The sequence below is a fragment of the Aethalodelphis obliquidens genome, unplaced genomic scaffold (genome assembly GCF_003676395.1).
Source record: "Aethalodelphis obliquidens isolate GAN/ISIS:26980383/991018 unplaced genomic scaffold, ASM367639v1 scaffold63, whole genome shotgun sequence".
Lineage (NCBI taxonomy): Eukaryota > Metazoa > Chordata > Mammalia > Artiodactyla > Delphinidae > Aethalodelphis > Aethalodelphis obliquidens.
The window spans coordinates 5,186,706-5,195,424 of record NW_020838007.1 but is presented as its reverse complement, the minus strand read 5'-3'; the positions used below and the strand labels follow the sequence as shown (position 1 = coordinate 5,195,424).

The 8,719-nt window shown below is 47.0% G+C and overlaps 1 protein-coding gene across 3 annotated transcripts in view; it reads left to right on the top strand.

Moving 5' to 3' along the window:
* Positions 1-1,617: 1,617 nt before the first annotated feature.
* The window catches only part of RALBP1 (ralA binding protein 1), a 45,652-nt gene continuing 38,550 nt past the window's right edge, over positions 1,618-8,719 (top strand). The window contains exon 1 of one of the 3 annotated variants that reach the window (XM_027088547.1): positions 1,618-1,736. The gene's annotated coding sequence lies outside the window, so the exon portion shown is untranslated. Of the gene's footprint in view, positions 1,737-2,086; positions 2,202-2,576; positions 2,672-8,719 lie in introns of those variants that run through there. The other 2 variants (XM_027088546.1, XM_027088548.1) reach the window with 2 other exon arrangements.

The following is an 8,719-nucleotide window of genomic DNA, read 5'->3' as shown; positions in this document are numbered from 1 at the left end:
CACAATTCTAAACAGTCTATAGGATCGTCTACAGGACAGGTCAGACAGGTGAGGTTTGACAGTGCAGCTCTAATGATGCAACAAACGCAAGGTTCTTCTTCTTAGTGCACATTTGACAGTACTGACTTCGTCTTCAGCCTCTTTTGGTGCCTTTCTCCTAAACCCTGTCCAGGCTTTCTTCTTGTAGGAGCAAAACAGTTGCCACCTTTCCAGACCTCATAAATTTACACCATACCAGAAGAGCAAGGATGCTGCAGTTTACTAGATGGCCCAACCCAAGTCTCGGTGGGTCTCATTGGTTCTGATTGGGTTACAGGACCATCCCGGAAAGGCTCAGCCACCAGAGGGAACGATTATGCTGCATAGCTTAAATGGGATGAATGAACCTCAGGAGGCAACCAACAAATTTGTGTTAGGCAACACAAATTAGCCCTAAATAATAAATAATTGCATTGGCTTACCCAGCTAGGTTCACATCCTCAAAGCACTTTAAAAGAGCTATACAAACCATGGCCTCTGAGGCTGAAGCCAGTCTTCATGCTGCCAACTCCCGGATTCTCTCCCCCTCCTTTCCCCAACCCCACACTCCCGTTTTGGCCTCATTCATTGCTGCTGCAGAAAGCCCTCTTTACGTTGTGAATAACATGGCCATCAGCAGTTACCACAGTAAAACGCTATCTTCTCTCCCTTTTCTGTGTCCATGTAGCAATTTCCAGCAAGGGCTCAATAGTGCCCAACATGGGTCAGTGCCCATCCCTTGGCCCAATCATTGTTGCCAGAGGCAGAGTATTGTACCTGGCAAGGTAACATGCCCATCCCAGTGGTCAGAGGACACCGTTCTGTTGCCAGAGGGGCAATAAGAAAACTTTTCAAAAAGTCAGAAAACAATGGCTACCACACACAGACCATCTTGGTATCTAATTATGGGCTCTTCTTGAATGTCAGGCGGAGGCGGCTGAACTTGACCGAGTAAGAAATGCAGGGTACAAGGGAGAGATCTATTGTCAGACTGGAGGCAGGCTGCTTTGGGAGGAACTGGGCAGGATGGAGTAGAGGTCAGTCTAAACATGTAATGAAGTTGTAAAGAGAGTATCGCACGCAGGAATGGAAGTGATTGGGAAGGCCCATCCATCCCCAGTCTTATCATCCCCCTAATAAAACTGCCAAACTTTATGAGACAAGACACGTAAAAAGATCCCTGATTTCCAGCCATGCATTAGCAGGACAATTCTTGAAGCCTTTGTGAAGGATTTCCGGAGGAAATGCGGTCATTTCCATCTTCCTCTAGATCCAATTCTGTCTGCAAGCTAACCGTGCAGAGGGAGGCTCTGATTCAGGACCTCCTCGGTACATGGTGGGGACCCCGCTGCGCCGCAAGGACCAAGGGAGGTCCTCGTCGACACCCATTTTAGGAACGCTGAGGCCAGTCCCGATACAGAGTTCTAGACAAGTTTCTCCTCGGAAGCCCACGGCGCTTCCTGCATCCAAGCCCCCAGCAAAAGTCCCCACCCCAAGCCAGACTCCCCTCCCAGCCCGGGCCACGGAGAGCCCCACCCAGCGGCGGCTGGGCCGGCCTCCGGGCCGGTTTAACTGGTTAGGGCTGAAGCCCGCGGTGCAGAAGGTCTGCGCCTCCGTAGCTGGGGAACAGGCTGCCCGAAGCGTGGACAGGACTACGTCTGCCCTTCTCCGGACCTCGACCGGCTCTGCCCCCAACGGTCCTCGCGGAGCTCGCGCGAGTAAGCGCGCGTCCTCCCGGCCCCCGACCACCAGAAACTGCGCAGGCGCCAGCGGAGCTCTGGCGCGGCGCGTTCTCTCGCGCGCTCCCGGGTCTCCCCAGTTGGCCCCTCGGCCGGGCAGGCGCCATGCTTCCTGGGTGTTGTAGTGCGGCTCCCGGCGGAGGGCCGCCTGCGGACTGGGCGCTGGGTTTCCGAGGACTACCCATCCCAGCATGCCCCGCGCGGGGGCACAGGGCGCCGGCCCTGGACGGCCCCGGCCGTCAGCGCCGAGAGGAGGACCCGGGAAGCAGGGTGCAGCGGGAGGAGGGAGTGCGCGTGCGCTCTGGGCCGGCTCGCCCGGTTCTGTCCCAATCATTGTAAACAGGCGGAGGCTGGGGCGGGGTGGGAATGGGGCGCCCGAGGCCGGCCGGGGGCGCAGCGCAGAAGGCGGCCGCGGCGGCGGGCGGTCGCGAGGCGGCGGCGCAGGTCAGTGGCGGGCGGCGGGGCGGGTGGGGGTCGCGGCGGGGCCCCGCTGTCCGAAGCCGTCCGCGCGCCTTCTCGTGGCGTCTGTCAGGCGGTTGCGGGGCCGGGCTCTCGCGGGGCGGCTGGGCGGGGGCGTGGCTGCCGGGGGCGGCTGGTTCTGGCGGCTTGTCCGCGGCTCCGGCCCGCCCTGCCCGTTTCTCCCGCTCGCTGGTCGCGGCTCTTGGGTCTGGGCGGGGAGGGTGGGGAGCCGGGCCCTACCCGGGGCCCGGGCCTCGGACGGGGGAGAGGGACTCGGTCTTTTACATAATCGCGGCCGGGATGCTGACGGGTCTCCGGTGCGCGCCCGGTGAGGAGGGAGGGCTCGTGGAAGCGGCGGGGCTCCTGGGTGCTGCGAGGGCATCGGCAGAGCCGAGTTGGGAATTCTTTTCACAACTCCTTGTCAAGCGGGCTGGCGCCCAAAGGCTCTTATGGAGGTCAGCTGGGTGCGTGTGTGTGTGTGTGTTTATCGTTGTGAGAGTGAAACAGGTTTCGCCAGATATCCCACACCTCAACCTTACCTGAAGTCCTTATGCTGCTTCAGGTTTGGGGATTCATGACTCCAGAGCCTCCGTCTTGAGCAAGCAGAGCATCTTTTCTCTAAGGCCTGATCGAATGCTTGAAAATAATTAAAATGTTAACTCGAGTTTTGAACGTGCAGGTGCAAATACCGTCGTTTGGACGCTGAGTTAACACACCGACGAGCCTCATTAGGAGAGCTTTCACTCAACGTTCTGTTGGGTGGAGCGGGCTTGTCCCCGCGCTGCAGTACTTTGGGTGGCAGTCCATCATGCTGGGCGGTAGTTCACAGAATATTCAAGTAGCGATGATGAGGAACAGGCCCACCTGTGGTTTGCTGGCCACGGAGGCAGCGCTTCTAAATGAATAAGTGGGTCTGGGAATGAGAAAGGTAACTTCACTTTCTGCCTTCCGAATTATCTTGGTGACTTGATAATTCCTTTCTGAGTATCTTCCTGAGAATGAGTGATTGCTGTAAACTGTATTGGCAAGTAGTAGAGGTAGGAAGGAAGTTAGTAGAAGGGTTTCCACTTTTCAAAGTGACCCATAGATGTAAGCGAGGTGGGCTAGTTTAACAGTGACCGTTGGGAAATAATTCTTTAAAAGAGTATCTTGAAGCTATGCGACATAATTTACTGTCTCTTTAAAATAGTATTTCTCATTTTAGATCTTCCAGGGACCATTTCTCCCCTACTTTAGAAAAAACAGAAGTGGTATCAGAAAGTGCATATTAACTTTAATTTGTACAGGTGTTTGCTTGGCAAGGAGAGGTTGGGCCCAGAATGTAACGCAAAAGTATGTTCTTTCTTTTTTGAACGAAAATGTCTGATAGGAACTTAGGTTAGTATATGTAGAGGGAAAAAGGGAAAATGCAGGTCATTTAGTGTAATTTCTGTGCAGCAGGTACTGTGGAGACTTACAGATGCATGAGGCAGTGCCCCTGCCTTCAGGGTGGTAAGACTTTCTCACTTACTTGAACTTCCGCAAGTACAATATGTTTTTAAGGTTGCTTTGAGCGGAGGAAGGACGGAGAGTGCAGTGGGTGTTCAAAGGAGGCAGTGGTCTGTGTCTTGAGGGAAGAGGAGGAGAGACTGAGCAAGGGGCAGTGGTCAGGAAAAGCGTATGGGAGAGGATGAGAGCAGTGAGTATACAGGCTTAGAAAGGATGGGCATTTAGGCGGGAGGAGCAGTGTGAGAAGAGCGCGGGAGTCCGAACAGAGTGAGTTGTAGGATCTGCAGGTGCGGCTGATGAGGGCCGAGGGTGGTGGCAAGATGTGAAACTGGGGACGTAGGCAGAGACCAAATTAGGAGTAGTCTTGTAGACAGGTGATGTAAGTCAGCCTAACCTCGAAGCAGACAAGAGTCACTGAGACAGGATGAAGAAGAGGTCTAAGCCTCTCAACCCATTGTAACTCCTTGCTGTGTGTCAAGCATTGTATTAGGTGCTTTATACTTTATGTCCTTGAACCAGAAGAAGGTTTAGGCATGACTGAGGCAGAAATCTTGGGAAAGGAAAGGAAGGCCAAGGGAAAGTTGGACAGGAGGAGAGAGAGCATCGCAAGAACGGGAAGTTGTTCTCTGCAGCTGTAGGATTGGGCTTACAGGGTAAGTAGCATACGATAAGGGTGCACAGATCAGTCCTCAAGTACTTTGTGCTATTCTGAGGATTCTCGAGGGCTTTTCCTTTAGATAATAAGAGAGCTTATGGATTTTAACCAGGAAAGAGTCATGATAAGGTTTTCATTTTAGAAAGACCATGCTGGTTATTGTAGAGTATAGATTTCAGAAGGGATGGAGGGACAACAAGGAGGATGCAGGAAGACTGGTGAGGAGTTTTTGTAATAATTGAGGTGACAGGTAAGGGCCTAAACTAAGGTAGAATCAGTGGAGATGCAGAGGAATAAGTTAATAGCACAAATATTTAGGAGGCCGAATTAATAGGGTTCAGTGACACTTGGATTTGGGGAGTGAGAGAGAAATAGTAGGATAAGATGACTTGGATTTTAACTTAGGTGATTGAATAGACAACAAACGGTAAAGTATGCTGAGACAGGGAATTCAGGAAGAGGAGCAAATCTGGGGAGGAACAGTATTTTAGCTTTTGGATACACTGCATAGGAGTTATCTGTAAAACATCCAGGTAGAAGTGCTTGTGTGTGGGTTTGGAGCACAAGAGAAAGGTCTTGATAGGAGAGTCATCAAGCTATCTTATAGGTGGTTCCTGAAGCCTTTGATTTAGGTAACACGGCATAGGAAGAGTTTACTGATGGAGAATGGTCCTGGAAATAGGCGATGGAGGGCAATAGCATTTGAAGCCAGAGAGAAGAAGAACTGGAAAGGGAAATTCCTATGTGTTGAGAAACGCTGAGAAATCATGAGGAGATGTTGTAGAAGCCCAAATGGGATCATTTCAAAAGGAAGCTATACTTCACAACTGCCTCTCCAGAAAAAATAAGAATAAAGGAAGCTGTATTTCAAATGCTTTGAGAACTCGAGTGAAACATGGATTTTTAGGAGTCTGTTGAATTTGATAACTAAGTGAGAGCAGTTTCTTAGCATCCTACTTAATGCTACCATTTGGGGAGGGAGCTAAGTTTGAGTTGAGTTAATGGGAGGTCAGAGAGTGGAGAAAGCAAATGTAGGTTATTTCAAGAATAAACAAATCTTAGCTGTGAAGGGAAGAAAAGAAAGAAGTGTTAGCAGAGGGTAATAAAGGGTTAAGAAGGGAGTTTTAACTTGGCAAAGACTTGAGCCTGCTTTTCTTATAACAGCTTCATTGAGATATTCATATAACATAAAATTGATCCTTTTAAAGTGCACAACAATTCAGTGGTTTTTCGTGTGTTCAGAGTTGTGCAACCACCTCTACGATCAGTTTTAGAACCTTTTCATTACCCCTCTTCTTCATTGTCAGCCATTCACCATTCCCCCTGCTTCCACTCACTAGCAACCAGTTATCTACTTTCTGTTTCTGTGGTTTTGCCTATTCTGGACATTTCACGTACATGGAATCATGTATGTAATCATTTGTGACCGACTTTCTTTACTCAGCATCATGTTTTCAAGGTCCGTCTATATTGTAGCAGGTGTCAGTACTCCATGCCTTTTTATTGCTGAGTAATATTCCACTGTCTTGGTCATACCACATTTTGTTTATCTGTTCATCCATTGATGAACATTTAAGTTGTTATTTACTTTGTGGCTATTATGAATATTCCTAGTGTGAATGTGCAAGTTTTCGTGTAGAAATATGTTTTCATTGTTCCTGGGTATATACCTAGGAGTAGAATTGCCGGGTCATGTGGTGACTTTTATATTGAACAGTATGAGGAACTGCCAAACTGTTTCCCAAAGCAGCTGCACCATTTCACTGTCCAGAGTAAGGACTCTGATTTCTCCATATCCTCACCAACACTTGTTATTTTCTGGTTTTTAAAATTTTAGCTATACTGGTAGGTGTGAATTGGTATCTCATTGTGGGTTTGATCTGAGTTTCCCTGGTGGCTGATGGTGTTGAATATCTTTTCATGTGCTTATTGGCCATTTGTATATCTTCTTTGGAGAAATAGTTATTCAAGTCCTTTGCCTATTTTAACATTTGTTGTTCATCTTCTTGTTGTTGAGTTGTAAATGTTCCTTTACATATTCTGGATGCTGGACCCTTATCAGTATATATGATATGCAAATACTTTCTTCCATTCTCTGGGTAGTCTTTTTACTTTCTTGTTAATGCCCAAGGCAAAGGTTTTAAATTTTGATGAAGTACAATTTATTTTTTTTGTTACTCATGATTTTGTTATCATATCTAAGAATCCATTGCCAGATCCAAGGGCTTGCAGATTTACACTATGCTTTCTTCTAGGAGTTTTATTCTTATATTTAGTTCTTAGTTCTAAAACCTTAGTTTAGGTTTTAGTTCTTATATTTCGATGTTGATTCATTTTGAGTGAATTTTTGTATATGGTCTGAGATTGGGTCCATTTTTTGTGTGTGGAAATCTAATTATCCCATTCCCATCTGTTGAAGTGACCATTCTTTCCCCATTGAATAGTCTTGACACCCTTGTTGAAAATCAATGGACCGTAGATGTTTGGGTTTATTTCTAGACTCTTCAGATCGACTGTATAGGTCTATATATTTATCCTAATGCCAGTACCACGTTGCTTTGGTTATGCTAGTTTTGTAGTACCTTTTGAAATCAGGAAGTATGAGTCTTCTAACTTTGTTCTCCTTCGTTATTTTTTTGTGGCTATTCAGGGCCTGTTGCAATTCCATATTAAACTGAGGATCAGATTTCCATTTCTGCAAAAAAGGCTGTTGAAATTTTGCCGTGAATCTATAGATCACTTTGAGTTACAGCAATACATTGTTGTCTTAATGATACTGAATCTTTCAATCTGTTAAAAAGGGGTTTATTTAGGTCTACTTTAATTTCTCTCAGCAGTGTTTTGTAGTTAGCAGTGTATGCCTCTTTCACCTCCTTCGTTACATTTATTCCTGTTTTATTCTTTTGGCAGCTAATGACCAGTCATTAGCTGACCAGTAAGCTAACAGAACAGAGGCTTCAGCTAATGATTGGACAGAGATTTCCTTAAACATTTAGTACCAAAAACATCTCCCGATATTTTCAGAGGGGTGCTGTGCATCTCTTGGGGGTGTACCTTCAGTACTCAACCACGTTACAACTCTGTCTTAGCTTTCATTTCCTGTTTGTACAGAGGTCAAGGTCATCCAGAGGTGAGGGTGGAGGGCTTTCTCGGGTAGGATAAACTCAGTGAGATCCACCGGAGACACATCAACTAGTTTAAGGACAAAGACAAGGAGAGAATTTTCAAAGTAGCAAGAGAGAAATGACTCATCACATACAGGGGATTCTCAATATCATTATCAGCTGCCGTCTCATGAGAAACGGTAGAAGCCAGAAGGCAGTGGGATAACATAGTCAAGGTATTGAAAGGAAAAAACTGCTAACCAAGAATTCTTCGTCTGGCAAAACTCCTGAGCATGTACATAGCCCTGCGCGCACACGTTTCTCCTAGATTTCCAGGAATTTGTTGAAGCTGTTCAAGGTCCTTGTTCCCCAAAACACCTCTCAAGGTTTTGGTCCTAGTGTTTGCCCCAGCTGTTACCTGATGCTTCAGGTGGTAGCAGCTAAAACCTCTGCCAGCCCCCTAGTGGCCTTACCCCGGGGGTGGTGGTGGTGGTGGTGGTGGTGGTTCTGAGTTAGCAGCATTTAGGTGAGATAAAGCAAGCCTTTTCAGCAGGTAGGTCTTCCAGGGAGCCTGGAATAATAATTTCAGTTTGTTTGCAAATGAGGTTTGTTCTGCTGAACCAGTGCTGGGAATGTGGGCTGTTAGTTTCAAGGGTGCCACTGATCTGGGAAGCCCAGGATAGGACTAGAGAAAGTTAAATACCACAAAGTTCTATGTTCTTAAGGAAGATTCAGCTGTTTTTCTTGAATAAGTGCTCCCTGGATTGCTGCAAGCTTTTGCTTAGTTTCCAGTGTTGTGAAAAAGTTGATTCTGACCAAGTTTAGGTGCTTTTATGGAGGGGTGAACTTTTGGAGTTCTTAAGCTGTTGTTTTACATCACTCCATCTGTTTATTTAGTACTCCATTTATTTTTAGGCTGCCTCTGTCACTATAGTTCAAGTGAATTTTTTGTAGACAGCATATAGTTGGGTTAGTATTTTCTCTTTCTGTGTTCTTTGCTTTTTTCCTAAGGACTTTGAGGTGCTTGTAGAGATGTAACATAATAAAGGTTTTTTGGCTATCATAATCAGTGCTTTGCTTACTTTTGTGTATTTGGGGGCTAAGGTTTTTTTAAAAAAATTTATTTATTTATTTATTTTTGGCTGTGTTGGGTCTTCGTTTCTGTGTGAGGGCTTTCTTTAGTTGCGGCGAGCGGGGGCCACTCTTCATCGCGGTGCGCTGGCCTCTCACTGTCGCGGCCTCTCTTGTTGTGGAGC